This window comes from Hypanus sabinus, unplaced genomic scaffold (genome assembly GCF_030144855.1).
Source record: "Hypanus sabinus isolate sHypSab1 unplaced genomic scaffold, sHypSab1.hap1 scaffold_185, whole genome shotgun sequence".
NCBI lineage: Eukaryota > Metazoa > Chordata > Chondrichthyes > Myliobatiformes > Dasyatidae > Hypanus > Hypanus sabinus.
This window is the reverse complement of record NW_026779939.1, coordinates 5,475-22,542: the sequence shown is the minus strand read 5'-3', so window position 1 is coordinate 22,542 and position 17,068 is coordinate 5,475. Positions and strand designations below refer to the sequence as shown.

At 51.4% G+C, this 17,068-nt stretch overlaps 1 long non-coding RNA gene across 1 annotated transcript; it reads right to left on the bottom strand.

Moving 5' to 3' along the window:
• Positions 1-878: 878 nt before the first annotated feature.
• Positions 879-2,941, bottom strand: LOC132387431 (uncharacterized). The gene is made up of 3 exons (XR_009509893.1): positions 2,890-2,941; positions 1,612-1,806; positions 879-1,006 (listed from the first exon to the last, which is right to left on the bottom strand). It is a non-coding gene; the product is annotated as an uncharacterized LOC132387431 (long non-coding RNA).
• Positions 2,942-17,068: the final 14,127 nt, after the last annotated feature.

Genomic DNA, 17,068 nt, shown 5'->3' with positions numbered 1-17,068 from the left:
TGGTCATGCAAATGAAAAAAAAATAACAAAATCGTAGAATATTTTCTGAAGTGAGGGATATTTTTTTAACCCAGGCAACCTGTTCATATTCTATACCTTCACACAATGGTCCGGGTCAATTTTGAGCCGGCCCAAGAATCCCCTCATAACAAGTCTCTATACAAAGTTTGAACAGCAGATCTATTTAGTATGTATAAATAGCCTATCTGACGTTAATAAATGGGTGATGAATAATTAAATTTTCAGAGATCCAAAATCCATTTCAATAGATACGGGTCAAATTCGACCCGGACCAGCCTCAATGTACAAACATCTGTAGCACCTGTACAGAAGTATAAACCTTCAGGATGTTTTTACTGTTGTCAAATGTCAGAACGGGTCAAACATGACCGGCACAGTGTGTAAGGGTTAAAAACAATCTGCGGTGCAGAGGGATTTGGGAGACTTCGTGCAGCTTTCCCAGAAGTTTAACCTGCAGCTTGAGCCGGCGGTGAGGAAGCAAATGCGATGACTACATTCATTTCGAGAGGACTGGGACGTAAAAGCATTGACGTCATTCTCAGATTTAATACGTCACTGTTGAGGTCACATTTGGAGTTTTGTGAGCAGGTTTCGATCTCTTATCTCACAGGAGATGTGAGACATTGGAGAGGGTTCACGGGAATAATAACGGGATTGGACGTGGTATTATAGGAGAAGTATTTGACAGCTCCGGGAGACAGAACACCCACTCACCGCGATTCAGGAACAACTTCTTCCCCTGCGCCCTCACATCTTTCAACGCATTAGCAAGAACTGCGGTGTTTATTAACATTTGCAGTTTACATTAATTGTACATCTTTGCTCCGTACTGATGCTTCAGAAGAACAAATTCCAGGGGTTATTAGCTTCAGATAATAATTGAAATAACGATTCCGGTGGAAAACATCCGATAGGGTGGACAGGACACTTGCCACGCTGTTCTTCACCAGTCACCCCGACTACAGGCGTCGGTGAGGCCACCCAGCTTTAGGAAAAATGTCAGTGAACTGGATATATTGTACAGGGAGTCCTACCGTGATATTGTCGGAACTCGGAGGACTGAGTTATGGTGGGAGGGAGGAAAGGTTGGGACTTCATTCCGTGGTGCGTAGGTATAACCTTACAGAGACCCAAGAGGGGCACAGACAGAGGGAATGCGCACAAACATTCACCCAGGGTTGGGTTATCGAGAACCAGACGCCACAGGATTGAGGTGAGAGTGAGTGGAAAGGAGAAAGAGAGAGATCAAGGATACGGTGGGTTCAGACAGCACGGGGAGGGGAGAGAGAATGCCTGGGGGAGAGAAGTGGAGAGAGGTGGGCAGGCGCAGAGAAAGTCCGGGCGCAGATAGTTCGAGGAAATAAGGGGAGGGGTAGAGAGCAAGGGAGGGGGAGCGGGGAAGTGCGGTCCCGGGGGAATGGCGAGAAAGAAGGGGAATGACGGCAAGAGGGGTTTGTTGGAGTCCGGGAGGGGTGGAATATGATGCCGTCAAGAGGATTAGATGGAGTAGGAGGAATGGGCAGAGTTGGTGGGAAGGTAATTTCAAAGGATTTAGCAGTGAGAGAGAAGGAGGAGAAATGGGGTAGTCACCTGAATCATGTCGCCTCCACTGGCTGTTGACAGAGACCATGGATTTCTTCAGGAATATCCGCGAACAAAGGTGCCGGCCTCTCGCAGATGAAACGCTGATCACTATCACAAGGACTATCTCTCACGCAGGACTCGCAGTCTCTGCAGACGGACTGCCCCGGGGACTGATTGTACAGGAGGGCCAGGCCCACAGTCCTATCGAAGAAGGTTAAACAATTTCAACAGAGACAAAACAGCTCCAGCAGAGAACCCGAGCCGAGACCGTCCCCAAGTTAATCTTATGAAATCGCTCTCTTCTAACAGCCTGTGTCAGTCCCCAAACTCATCCCACTCCACCACTCTCTCCCCACGGTGCCGTGTTAGGACCCAGACAGAAACCACGGTCCCAATGTCTCCCCACAGCCCTGTGTCTCCCAAACTAATCCCACCGAACCGCATTCTCACCACAGTCCTCTGTCAGTCCCCATACGAATCGAACAGGCCCACCCTCTCTACTCTGATCTGTCTCAGTCACTGAACAAACCCCACTGTTCCACCGTCTCCCCACAGACCTATGTCTGTTCCGAAATGAATCCCAATGATCCACCCTCTCCCCTCTGATCTGCTTCAGTCCCGAACAAACCCCACTGTTCCACCGTCTCACCACAGAGCTGTGGCTGTCCCGAAATGAATCCCACTGTTCCACACTCTTCCCGCAGCCGGTCCCAGATTAATCCGTTTGCCCCACACTCTAGCCGGCGCTTCGTGTCTCTCTCCCAATACATCCCACTGCACCGCGCTCTTCCAATAGCTTCTGCACCGACCCCTGACGTATACCAATGGCACCCTCTCTCCCACATCCTTTTCTCAGTTCGCAAACTAATCCCATTAACCCACTGTGTGCCCATCGCCCTGTATCGTCTCCAAACTCATCCAGTTGTCCCACTCTCGCCCTCAGATCTTTGTCATTCACCAAACTAATCCCACTGTTGCTCCCTCTCCTCATAGACCGGCGACTATCGCCAAAATAATCCCACTACACCGCGCTGTCCTCACCCACATGCGTCAGTACCAATAATAATCACGGTGCACTGAACTCTCCCCAATGTCCCCTGGCAGTTTCCGTAATATACACTGCCCGGTCCTTTGCTGACGGACACGTGTCGGCCCCAAAGTGTTCCCATTTAACCATACTCTCCCGACAACCTCGAACAGTCTAATCGGAAACTAATCCCATTTCCTCCCGTCAGGACTATGTCAATGCTCAACTCTCACCCCACATATCAGTACAAATCTCACCCGTCTTCGCATTTTCCAATCCAGTATGCACGGGTTAGGTACAAAAGTTTGTGGGATACGAAGCTCTGCGAAATTAAATTTATTTTATTAATGCCAAGAATTGAAAACAATTTACGTAGCTTCTCTCTGTTGATTACGACAGGAATCCGTGAGTGTTTGATGGGATGGTGCGGAGCAAGCTTCACTTTGTGTCTGATCCCGAGAGTGTGTGATGGGACGGTGTTAAGGGGCATTCACTTTGTGTCTGACCTCGTGAATGTAGGATGGGACGGCATGGAGGGAGATTCAATCTGTGTCTGACCCCAGGAGTGTGTGATGGGACGGTGCGGTGGGAGATTCACTCTGTGTCTGACCCCAGGAGTGTGTGATGGGACGGTGTGGAGGGAGATTCACTCTATGTCTGACCACAGGAGTGTGTGATGGGACGGCGTGGAGGGAGATTCACTCTGTGTCTGACCTCGTGAATGTGGGATGGGATGGCGTGGAGGGAGATTCACTCTATGTCTGACCCCATGAGTGTGTGCTGGGAGGGTGCGGTGGGAGATTCACTCTGTATTGACCCCGTGAGTGTGTGATGATTCCTGTGTTACTGTGGGATCTTCCCGTGCTGTGACACATACCGCTTCATCTGTTGAATTGATTTCCAGCAGCCTTGAATCACGCTTTGAACATTCTTGCATCGCTTTACGGAAAGTTGTTTCAAACGTGGATACGTAATAACGCCGATTTTTATTTTTGATCCAGTCCTTGGAAAAAAATTGCTCTGAAAATTATTAACAATAGACAATGAGACACAGAGAATCTCCCTTCACACTTTCCCGTCACGTACACCCGGGGTGAAACACAGAGTAGATTTCACGCCACGCGGTCCCATCTCTCTCTCTCTCTCTCTCTCTCTCCCTCTCCCTCTCCCTCTCCCTCTCCCTCTCCCTCCCTCTCCCTCTCCCTCTCCCTCTCCCTCTCCCTTTCCCTCTCCCTCTCCCTCTACCTCTCCCTCCCTCTCCCTCTCCCTCTCCCCCTCTCTCTCTCTCTCTCTCTCTCTCTCTCTCTCTCTCTCTCTCACACATACTCATGGGTTCAGACTGCCCGCTGCTAACTGTTAAATAATACGTTCCTGAGGGCAGACACAGAGTGAAGCTCCCTCCACACCGTCCTAACACATATACCCGGAGTGAAACACAGAGATAATCTACTGTGACAGTGTCCCATCTCACACTCCAGCGATCAGACACAGTGTCGCTCCTTCAGCACCGTCTGAGGACTTACGCCCGGAGGATGTCATGGAGTGAAGCTCGTTCTCACTCTCCCATCATACACGCGCAGAGTCAAAAACAGTGTGCACCGTCCGCACCATCTCAGCACACTCTCCCGAGATCAGATACAGTGTGAATCTCCCTCCACACCGTCCCATCACACACTCCCGGGGTCAGACACAGAGTGAATCTCCCTCCACACCGTCCCATCACACAGTCCCGGGTCAGTTACAGAGTGAATATCCTTCCACACTGTCCCAGCACACACTCCCGGGATCAGATACAGAGTGAATCTCCCTCCACACCGTCCCATCACATACTCCCGGGTCTGTTACAGAGTGAATATCCTTCCACACTGTCCAAGCACACACTCCCGGGATCAGATACAGAGTGAATCTCCCTCCGCACCGTCGCAACACACACACCCGGGATCAGATACAGAGCGAAGCTCCCTGCACACCTTCCCATCACACACTCCAGAGATCATACGCGCAATGAAATTTCATTTGCACCATCCCATCACAGGCAGCCGCAGTCAGTTATTGAGTGAAGGTCCCTGCTGGCCATTCAACAACTCAATTCCTGACAGGTCAAACACAAACTTGGGTTCCACACACAATGACCAGTCGCAAGCTCTCGTGGACCGACGATGAATGAAGCTCTTGTCTCCCTGTCCCATCATAATCTCCCGGTGTCAGACAGACTGATGATCCTTCCACACTGTCTCATCATACACGACCGGGGTAGGTCTCAGCCTGAGCTTTCACTCCACCACACTATCAGACACTCCTTGGGTCAAACATGGAGCGAAGCTCCCTACACCCTCTACTATCACATAGTCCTGCGGACAAACAAAGAGTGAACCTTCCTCCACACAACCCCATTAAAGCCTCCCGAAATGAGATAGAAACTGAAACACTCTCTGCACCATCCCGCCGCTAACTCCTGTGCTCAGACACAGTACGATGCTGCTTCTATCCGGTGACGTCACACGACACAGGGATCAGGAAACGACAGCAGCTCCCTCCGCACCGTCCTGCCACACACCACTGGTTTCAGACACGGAGCAGAACATCATCCTGGCACGCGTCACTGTTCCCGGTGTCAGGCACACACATGAAACCCGCCCCCCACCCCCTTCCCGTCACAGCTTCTGATCACACGCACACAGTGTCAGACACAGATCCCCATTGTACACACCGGGGGAGAGACACGTATTCCAGTTCGCTGCACACCGTCCGATCCCAAACTAACACGGCCAGACTTAAGATGATTCTCTGTCCACACGGACCTATCACACAAACCAGGTATCAGAAATGGAGGGAAGCTCCCGTCCACATTGTCCCATCACACACTCACGGGGTCAGACATAGAGTGAAGCTCCTGTCCACATTGTCCCATCACACACTCACGGGGTCAGACATAGAGTGAAACTCCCTCCACATCGCCCCTCCCCCCCACCAGACACTCCCTGGGTCAGAGTGGAATTTTGATCCCTCCACAAAATACAATCACATACAGCCTTGGTCAGACAGAGTGTGAATTTCTCTCTGCACCGTCCCATCACTCATTCCCGAATCAGACACAGAATGAAGCTGTCTCTCCACGATCCCGTCATACACTCCCGGATTCAGAGTGAAGCTCTCTCTCCACAGTGCCATTACACACTTCCGGTCTCAGACATGTGGTGAATCTCTCTCTGGGCACTGTCCCATCACACAATGCCGTTGCCAGACACAGAGTGAAGCTGGATCAATACTGTCCCATCAGACATTCCCGAAGTGAGGCATAAAGTGAATCTGGATCCATACTGTCCCATCAGACATTCCCGGAGTGAGACACAGAGTGAAGCTGTAATGTTACGTGTCACAATCCCTTGGTCAGACACTGATTGAATCCACCTCCGCAGCGTCCCAACACACTCTCCTGGATTCAGTGATAGAGTGAAACTTCCTCCACGCAGTCCCATCACACACTCACCGGGTCAAACACAGAGTGAATCACCTTCCATACCATCTCATCACACATTCCCGATGTCAAGCACAGAGCGACGCTGCCTCTCTCCATGCCTGCCCTGTGATGAGGAGCGGGTGAAAGAGGGGGATGATGCCTCACCTCTTCTGCTGGTCAACAATTCACAGATTTGAGTCTTGGTTTCGTTGACAGATCTGTGCTTCGTTTCCATCTCTGTGAACTGGTGACGGAGATCGCTGTGCATTCGTTTAAGTTCAGACAAATCAGAGTTGATTGCAGAAAGCTTGGATTCAACGGTTGAGTTTAACTCATGGCAGTTTCGGCCGGAGGTGACATTAGACTGACGATTCTGTGATACTGAGAGAGATGGTGAAGGTTGTTCAGCGTTTACATTGACACGTGAGTCAGCGTCACGCTACCGAACGGGTCACAGAGAATGTGGTGTCAGTCTCACGGTGAAGGGTGTCACAATGAAGGATGTTCCGGTGGCACAGTGAGAGTCGTCGGCGTCTCCTTCTCACTCTGGGTCTCTCTGAGGGGTTATCAATGCCCTGGCGAAGGCTTCTTTGTTGTTAATATGGGGTCTGTGTCAGTATGGTGGTGATACTCGATTCCCTGTCTCAGCGCGGGGCATGTCCGAGTTGCTGTGAGGGACGTGTCGGTGTCTCTGTGATAGGAGTTTCAGTGCCCCGGAGAGAGGTGTAACGGGACACAATGAAGTGTATCTGGACGTTAAGGCGAGGGAAACGTCACAGTGAGGGACATGTCAGAGTGAGGGGTCTCGTAGTGTCACAGTGGGTGGAGAATCTGTGTAATGTGTGGGTGCTGGTCTCATTGAGGGGAGTGTGTCTGCGTCACCGTGACAGGCATGTCATGACCACGGCGTGTGTCCGATTGTCACGCTGAGGTGTGTGTCGGTGTGATGGAGAGGACAATATCGGTGTCATTCTGAATTTAGGTGTCAGTATCATGGTGACGAATTTGCCTGTAAAAGGGTGAGATGAGGGTAATTGCCTCAGTGAGCGGTGCATCGGTGTTATGTTGAGGGGCGATACTGTCTCGATATACGGTACCTCAGTGTCAGGGCGAAGAGCGTGTCTGTGTCACTGTGAGGTGTTTTTCGGTGTCGACTTGGGGAGTTTATCAGTAACACGGTCGGGGTATCTCGATATTATAGTGAGGGGTACGTTGTGGTCAGTGTTAGCGCCGTGTCTGTGTCACTGCGATGTCAGTGTCCATGTCGCGATTAAGAGTGTATCTGTGTCTCTTTGAAGGTCTACGTACTACGGTGACAGTATTTTTCATGTTATGGTGAACGACGTGTCGGTGGCACTGTGGTGGTTTATAATAAGAATTCATTCCACTCTCTTTATTTATGGTTTGACTCAACCCGAAACCCGTTCCACTCACCATGGATCGAGAGTCCGACCACTATCACGATGAGGGCGAATATAACTAGGCAGAGGAGGCAGATCAGACGGTACGGTCTATTTCCGATGTTCTGGTTCGGCTCCTGTTCATGCGCAGCTGGAGAGAGATAATATGACTATAAGGCCATAGGATGTGGGAGCATCAGGCCAAGATGCAGGCCATTCGGCCCAACGAGTCTGCTCTGACATTCAATCCTGGGCTGATACAATTCTTCCAGTCATCCCCGATCCCCTGCCTTCTCCCCATACCCTTTGATGCCCTGGCTAATCAAGAACCTATCTATTTCTGTCTTAAATGCACCCAATGATTTGACCGTGACAGTCACTCGTGGCAACAACTTCCACAGATTTACCACCGTCTGACTAAATTAGTTTATTTCTATCTCCTTTCTAAATGGACATCCTTCAATCCTGAATTTCTGTCCTCTTTCCCTAGACTCCCCTACCAAGCTTGTAGACTTTGGTGGCGTGTTCAACAGTGGAGACAGTTATCTCTTATTGTGGGATCTCATTTAGCAAGGGAAGAGGTCCAAGCAGTAGAAAATGCAATTTATTCCGCATAACTGTGGCCTATCACATTTCAGGAAGGGAAACCAGGGTATAACTTTCACAGTTTTCGGGAGGAACCCTGGGGTGTGTTGTGGATCAGTGGGACCAAGCTCCCCAAGGATATTGTTCCCGGAAAGTGAGGTCAAAGTTAGGCGGGACGGCGAAGAAGGCGTCTGACGCGCCGGCCATCATCAGTCAGGACACCGAGTACAGGGTTATGGGGGTCACGTTGCAGTTGTACAAGACGTCTCTGAGGCCGCATTTGGAGTACGGTTTTCAGATCTGCTCGCCCCACTTGCAAGAAAGTTGCCACTGAGCTGGAAGGAGCGCACCGGGAGATTCTCGAGGATGTTGCCAGGAGTCGAGGGACTCCGTTATGGAGAGCAGTCAGGATTTGGAGCGCTGGGGCAACATTATAGAGGTGTTTAAAGCCAAGTAGGCACAGAGAAGGTGAATGCCTGCTGTCATTTTCTTTTTCTGGGCTTGGAGAACCGAGGACGAAAGCGCACATGTCAGAAATTAGCAGGAAGAGATTTAATCTGGGACACGAGTGACAACGCGCTGCCACAGGATGTGGTCAATGCAGATGCAATATAGCTTGTACACGTGTGAGTATAGCACTTGACGCATTCAGAGTGACGTCAATAATGTGAACTCTGACCTGCTTGTGCAGGTTCAATAATCTGATAAAAGCGGGTCGAGACTGTCTTTGAGCCTGGCGAAGCGTGTTTTCGTATCTTCCCCCGATGTGGGGGGAGTATGGGTGGGGGGTGGGTTGTAAGACAATTATCCAGGGTGGATCAGAGTCTTTATTACGGTGGCTGCTTTAGCGACGCAGAGGGAAGTGTGGAAGGAGACCGTGGATTTGGGGCTGTCTAATCTGCTCGATTCAGGGTGACTGAGAATAAAGTGTCATAAATGACTGATTGTCACTTGCTGGTCAGAGGATAATAAATGGATGCAGACCTGGAGCAGAGCCAATGAAACGTGACCTGCAGCTAATGACACTGGAAAGCAATAGGTTAATTGTTAAGAAATTAATATAAAACGACGCTTCAAGTCTGCTGGCGGGTGTAACTGAGTGAGAACAATTTTCGTGGACTTGGGGAACCCCACGGACTGGTGGAAATTCTGACGCGGCTACGAGGAACATTGGCCAGCAGCAGAAACTCGCTTTCAACTAGTGATATCTTTTCTGTTCTCTGACCGCGCATGGAAGGACAGGGTGAGTTATCCGGTGTGAACACAAGGTATTTAGTTTATAAATTCACGTGCTTGGCAAATTAGGCAATCAAGGTACTTGTCGGTAAATACGTCTTTGACGATTATTACAAGAGGAGAATCTTGTTACACATTGAACTGGAAAGATTGCAAATGGAGGTTTACAAAAATACTGTCGGGAATCGATGGAGGGAGAGACAGGGAGAGGTCAGGAAGGTTGGGACTACATTCCCTGGAGTGCAGGGGTGACCTTTCAGAGGTATTTAAAGCCACGGGGTGCAGAGACAGAGTGAAGACGTAGAATCATTTTGGAGAATCGTCTTGGAGAATCGAGGACCAGAGCTCGGAGGGCAATGTTGAGAGGGGAAAGAACGAAACGCATTTAATGGAGAGTCAAGTAAAAACCTTTTGTTAACCAGATGGTGGTCAGTCCATGGCACAAACTGCCAGAAGTAGTGGTTGAGGCAGCTGCATTAGCAACTTGGACACTTTGGGGTTTGACACGTGACCCCTTCAGAATGACGTCCGTACAGTGAACTCTGACCTGTTGGTGCAGTGACTCGGATATTGGCGGGTCCCGAGGCAATGGAACGATCCTCACTCTCTAAGACGAGGGTTTCATCTTTCCCAAAGTTCAGCTCTGAGTCGGTGGAGGTCTGAGGGTCTGAGGAAAGACGGAGAAAATGAGAGAGAGAGCAATAGGAGGAGAGACCGGTAAAGAAAGGGGGGTGGGTGAAGGCAGAGAGACAAGAAAGTAGAGAGAAGAAGTGAGAGAGAGGTGGAAGTGAGGGGGGAGAGCAGAGGAGACAGAACAGGAGAGTGAGGATGAAAAGGATAAATGGAGTGAGGATTGAAAAGGAGCGATGGGCGCGAAAATGGGAGTGAATGCGGGCGAGAAAGGAGAAAGAGAGAGAAGGACGGAGTAAAGAGAACGAGGTTATGCCGGAAGGGGAGTGATACTGGTGAGAGGGATAGCGAAAGCAAAGGTTAGTGTGGGCATTGGGGGGAGAAATTTGGAGACAGTGGGTTGCGAGACAAAGGGAGCGAACGGAAAGGGAGTTAAAGAGTGAAGGTTATGAGAGAGGGGAGAGAGCGTGAGGGAGAGACGAGCGGGGTGAATACACAGTTGTTGATTGCAGTCAACAACTGCCTCGACTCTTCCCGTTACCTACGAAGACCGTGGAGCCAAAGCCCTTTCACTCCGCTGCCCGCTCCCAACGCTGCCTTCTTTTTCTGCCGTTAGCGTTCGACTGGTTGACGTCACGCACCTGCGCAGTCTGGCCTCTCTCTTCCACCGGCAACTCAAAATGTCTTCCCGCTAGAAATTATTAGGTGCTCTCCCGCTGCCTTCTTACTCCCAATAAAAAAGAAATTCTGCAGATTCTTTGCGTTTTTCAACAGTTCGGGCTCAACTGGTAGAAGTAATACGCATGCGCAGTCTGGCCTCTGTGTTCCGCCGTAAACCCTGCCATCTTACACTCCCCGGGTCAGACACAGAGGGAAGCTCCCTCCACACCGTCCCATCACAAACTTCCGGGGTCAGTCACAGTGAATCTCCCTCCGCACCGTCCCATCACACACTCCCGGGGTCAGACACAGACTGTAGCTCCTTCCACACCGTCTCATCTCACACTCCCCGGGTCAGACACAGAGTAAAGGTCCCTCCACACCGTCCCACCACAAACTTCCGGGGTCAGACACAGACTGTAGCTCCCTCCACACCGTCCCATCACACACTCCCAGGGTAAGACACAGAGTGATTCTCCCTCCACACCGTCACATTACACACTCCCGGTGTCAGACACTTAGTGAAGCTCCCTCCACACCGTCCCATCACACACTCCCAGGGTCAGACACAGAGTGAAGCTCCCGCCACACCGTCCCACTACAAACTTCCGGGGTCAGACACAGACTGTCGCTCCCTCCACACCGTCCCATCACACACTCCCAGGGTCAGACACAGAGTGATTCTCCCTCCACACCGTCACATTACACACTCCCGGTGTCAGACACTTAATGAAGCTCCCTCCACACCGTCCCATCACACACTCCCAGGGTCAGACTCAGAGTGAATCTCCCTCCACACAGTCCCATCACACACTCCCGGGGTCAGAAGCAGAGTGAATCTCCCTCCACACCATCCCATCACAAACTTCCGGGGTCAGACACTTACTGTAGCTCCTTCCACACCGTCCCAACACACACTCCCAGGGTCAGACACAAAGTGATTTTCCCTCCTTACTGCCACATCACACACTCCTGGGGTCAAGCAGAGCGAAACTCCCTCTGCACCACGCCATCACGCACTCCCGGGGTCAGAATCACAGTGAATCTCCCTCCACACCGTCCCAACACACACTCCCGGGATCAGATACTGAGTGAATCTCCCTCCAAACTGTCCTATCACACACTACCGGGTTCACTCCAATTTTGAAGCTCCCTCCACAACCTCCCATCACACATTCCCCGGTTCAGATACAGAGCGAAGCACCATTCAAATCATCCTATCGCACACACCCTGGATCAGATGCAAGGTGAAGCTCACTCCTTAGCGCCACATCACACACTGCCAGGTTCAGACAGAGCGAAACTCCATCCACACCGTCCCATCACACAGTACAGGGATCAGACACAGAGTGAATCTCGCTCTGCACTGTCCCATCACACACTGCCGGGTTCAGCAACAGTGAAGCTCCATGCACATTGTCCCATTACATACTGCCGGGGTCAGTCACAGGGAATCTCCCTCCAAACCGTCCCGTTAATGCACCCCCGTGGTCAGACGCATAGTTAATCTAAATTTCCACCATCCCATCACAGACTCCCGGGGTCACACACACAGTGAAGATTCCTTCACACCATGCCAGCATACATACCCGGGATCAGATACTGAGTGAATCTCCCTCCATACTGTTACATCACACACTCCCGGGGTCTTATAGTGAGTGAAGAAATCTCCTCAGGGCCGCATCACAAATTCCTGAGGTCAGCGAGAGTGAAACTCCCTTCACACCGTCACATCACACATGTCCGGGATCAGACACAGAGTGAAGCTCACTCCGCACCATCATATCAAACACTCTCAGGGTCGGGAACAGAGTAAGACTCCCTCCAAACTCTCATATCACACACTCCCGGGGCCAGACATAGAGTGAAGCACCATCCACACAATCCCTTTACCCAGTCCCTGGGTCTGATGGAGAGTGAATCTCCCTCCAAGTCTCATTGCGTATTCACGGGTTTGGACAGAGAGTGACCCTCCCTCAACACCGTCCCATCACAGACTCAGATTTCAGACATAGATTGAGGCTACCTATACAGCGTCTCATCACATACACCGAGGGAAGAAATCAGAGTGAATCTCCCTCCACATCGTCTAATCAAGCACTCCCGGGGTCAGACACAGAGTGAATCTCCCTCCACACCGTCCCATCTCACGCTGCGGGTCAAACACAGAGTGAAGCTACTTCCAAAACGTCCCTTTACCTACTCTCTGGGTCAGATAAAGTGTGAATCTCCCTCCACACTGTCCCATTACACACTACGGGTTTCGTACACAGAGTGAAGTTTCCTCCACTTTGTCCCATTACACAATCGCGAGGTCAGACACAGAGAGAATCTTTCTCCGCATCGTCCCATCTCACGCTTCCGGGTTGAGACACACAGTGAAGCTCCCTCCACACAGTCACAGTTCCCACTCCCATGGTCAGAGATTGAGTAAGACGCCATCCAAATCATATACTGCCGGGGTCAAACACAGTGAAGCTCCCTCAACGTCGTCCTTTTTATCACTCCCGTGGTAGGACTCTGAGTGATGCACCCTCCACATCGTCGCATCACATACTCCCGGGGTCACACACAAAATGAAGCTCCATCCGCACCCTCACATCACGCCCTCCCGGGTTCAGATACAGAGCGAAACTCCCTCCAAACCGTCCCATCACACACTCAGGTTTCAGACGCACTGTGAAGCTCCCTCTACACTGTCATATCGCACACTTCCGGGGTGAAACTCAGAGTGAAATGTCCGTCCACGCCGTCCCATCAAACATTCCCAGGGTCAATCACAGAGTGAATATCCCTCCACGCCATCCCATCACGCGCTCCGGGTCAAACACAGAGGGAAGTTCCTTCCACACATTCCCTTTACTAACTCTCTGGGTCAGAAAAAGTGTGAATCTCCCTCCACACTGTCCCATTACACACTCGTGAGGTCAGACGCAGAGAGAGTCTCTCTCTCCCTCGTCCCAACTCACTTTCCCGGGGTGACACACACAGTGAAGCTCCCTCCACACAGTCCGATTTCCCACTCCACTGGTCAGAGTTTGAGTAAGACGCCATCCACATTGTCCGATCACATACTGCCGGGGTCAAGCACAGTGAAGCTCCCTCCACGTCGTCGAATCACACACTCCTGGAGTCAAACGAGCGAAACTCCCTCTGCACCATGCCATCATGCACTCTCATGGTCAGAATCAGTGAGAAGCTCCCTCCACACCGTCACATCACATACTCCCGGGTTACACATAAAGTGAAGCTCCCTCCACACCGTCCAATCAAACAATCCCAGGGTCAGGCACAGAGTGGATCTCCCTCCAAACCGTCCCATCAAACATTCCCAGGGTCAGTCACAGAGTGTATCTCCTTCCACACAGTCCTATAACACACCCCCGGGGTCAGAACAGAGTAAACCTCCTACCAATCCGTCCCATCACACAATCCCGGGGTCAGACACATAATGTATCTCCCTCCAATCAGTCAAATCACAGACGCCCGGGGTTCAGACCAGAGGGAATCTGCAGCCACACCGTCCCATCACTCATTCCCGTGGTCAGACACAGAGTGAATCTCCCTTCACACCGTCCCATCACAGACTCCCGGGGTCAGACACAGAGTAAATCTCCCACCAAACCGTCCCATCACACACACCCAGGGTCAGACACAGAGTGAATCTCCCTCCACACCGTCCCATCACACACTTCCGGTGTCAGACACAGAGTGAATCTCCCTCCACACCGTTCCATTACAAACTCCTGGGATTAGTCAGAGCGATACTCACTATACACTGTGCCATCTCACACTCCAGGTGACAGACACAGAGTGTACTCCCCTCCACCCAGTCTCATCAAACATTTCCTGGGTCAGACATTGTGTGTAACTGCTTCCAACCGTTCCTTTACCCACTCCCTGTTTCAGAATACGTGTGAAGCTCCCTCCTCGCCGTCACATCAGACAGACCCGAGGTCAAACACATGGTGAATATGGCTCCCACCGTCCCAACTAACGATCCTGAGGTCAAACACGGAGCGAAGCTTCCTCCACACCATCCCATCACAAACTACCGGTGTCAGACAAAGAGTGAATCTCCCTCCAGAACGGCATATCACACACTCCCGGGGTCACTCCAAATGTGAAAATCCCTCCACAACCTCCATACACACGTTCCCGGGTTAAGTCAGAGCGAAGCTCCCTTCAAATGATCCTATCGCGCACACCCAGGATCAGATGCAAGGTGAGCTCTCTCCTTACCGCCACATCACACAACACCGGGGTCAGACACAGAGTGAATCTCCCTCCACACCGTCCGGTCACACACTCCCAGGGTCAGTCACAGTGAATCTCCCTCCACACCGTCCCATCACACACTCCCAGGGTCAGTCACAGTGAATCTCCCTCCACACCGTCCCATCACACACTCCCGGGGTCAGACACACACTGAAGCTTCCTCCAAACTGTTCCATCACACACACCCTGGATCTTATACTGAGTGAAAAAATCTCCTCACCGCCGCATCACTCACTCCTGGGGTCAGAGAGAGTGAAACTCCCTTCATATCGTCCCATCACACATCTCCGGGTACAGACACAGAGTGAAGCTCACTCCGCACCGTCATATCAAACACTCACAGGGTCGGAAACATAGTAAGACTCCCTCCAAACTCTCATATCACACACTCACCTGGACAGACAAAGAGTGAAGCACCATCCATACCTTCCCTTTTCTAACTCACTGGGTCAGAAAAAGAGTGAATCACCCTCCATACTGTCCCATTACATACTCGCGAGGTCAGACACAGTGAATCTCTCTCTCCATCGTCCCATCTCACGCTCCCGGAGTGAGACACACAGTGAAGCTCCCTCCACACAGCCCCATTTCCCTCTCCCATGGTCAGAGATTGAGTAAGACGCCATCCACATTGTCCCCATCACATACTGCAGGGGTCAGACACATTGAAGCTCCCTCCACATCATCGCATCACATACTTCCGGGGTCAAACAGAGCGAAACTCTCTCTACACAGACCCATCAAACACTCCCAGGGTCGGAAACAGAGTAAGACTCCCACCAAACTCTCATATCACACACTCCCGTGGGAGGACTCAGAGTGAAGCTCCCTCCACATCGTCACATCACAAACTCCCGGGGTCACACACAAAATGAAGCTCCCTTCCACATACTCCCATCACGCACTCCCTGGTTCAGATACAGAGCGAAGCTCCCTCAGAACTAACCTATTGCACTCTCCCTCGACCATTTGCAAGGTGAAACTCCCTCCTTACCGTCACATCACACACTCATGCGGTCAAACAGAGCGAAAGTCCCACTACAAAATGAAAAAGCACACTCCCGGGGTCAGACAGAGAGTGAATCTTCCTCCGCACACTCTCATTATCCACTCCCCATGGTCACAGTTTGTGTAAAACGACATCTACATTGTCCCATTACACACTCCCGGGGTCAAACAGAGCGAAACTCCCTCTACACCGTCCCATCACGCACACCTGGGGTCAGAATCAGAATATAGTTCCCTCCACACAGTCACGTCACATACTCCCGGGCTTACACACAAAATGAAGCTCCCTCCACACCCTCCCATCACCCACTCTCGGGTTCAGACACAGAGTGAAGTTCTCTCCACTCCGACCCATCACACACTCCCGGGGTCAGACACAGACTGAATCTCCCTCCACACGGACCCATCACACACTCCCGGAGTCAGACACAGAGTGACTCTCCCTCCGCACCGTCCATCACAGACTCCCGGGGTTGACACAGAGTTAAGCTCCCTCCGCATCGTCCCATCACACACTCCCGGGGTCCGACACAGAGTGAAGCTCCCTCTACACTGTCCTTTTACCTACACCCGTGGTCAGAAAGTGAGTGAATCTCTTTCCAAACACTTACATCACACACTCCCGTCGACGGATACAAATTGAATCTCCCTCCACACCGTCTCATCACACACTCAGTTTTCAGACACACTTTGAGGTTCCCTGTACACTGTCACATCGCACACTCCGGGGTTCAGACGTAGAGTGAAACCTTCCACCAAACCGTCCTATCACTCACTTGCGAGGCCTGACACAGAGTGAATAACCATTCCACCGTCCCATTTACACACCCCATGGATTGGAGACAGAGTGAAGCTGCCTCTACAACTTCCCTTCACACACTCCCGGGGCAGAAATAGATTGAGCTCCCTCCATCCGAGTCTGCCCCACTCACTTGTCGCTGAAGACCGTGACTCCGGTTTTAGGAGCAGCACACTCATGTTGGTCTCGCTGTTGTCCATCCTGCCGAGGATCCTCTGCGTCTCTGAGCACACCTAGAGAAGAAGACACCAGATGAGAGGCTGATAAAGAGAGGAACCGAGAGCAGGGGCAGGAAATGCTGTGGATGACGGAGATTGGGGGTGTGAGAGGTGTTGGTCTGGACCGATGAGTGTGGCTGGAGGAAGAGTAGTGAGAGTGGG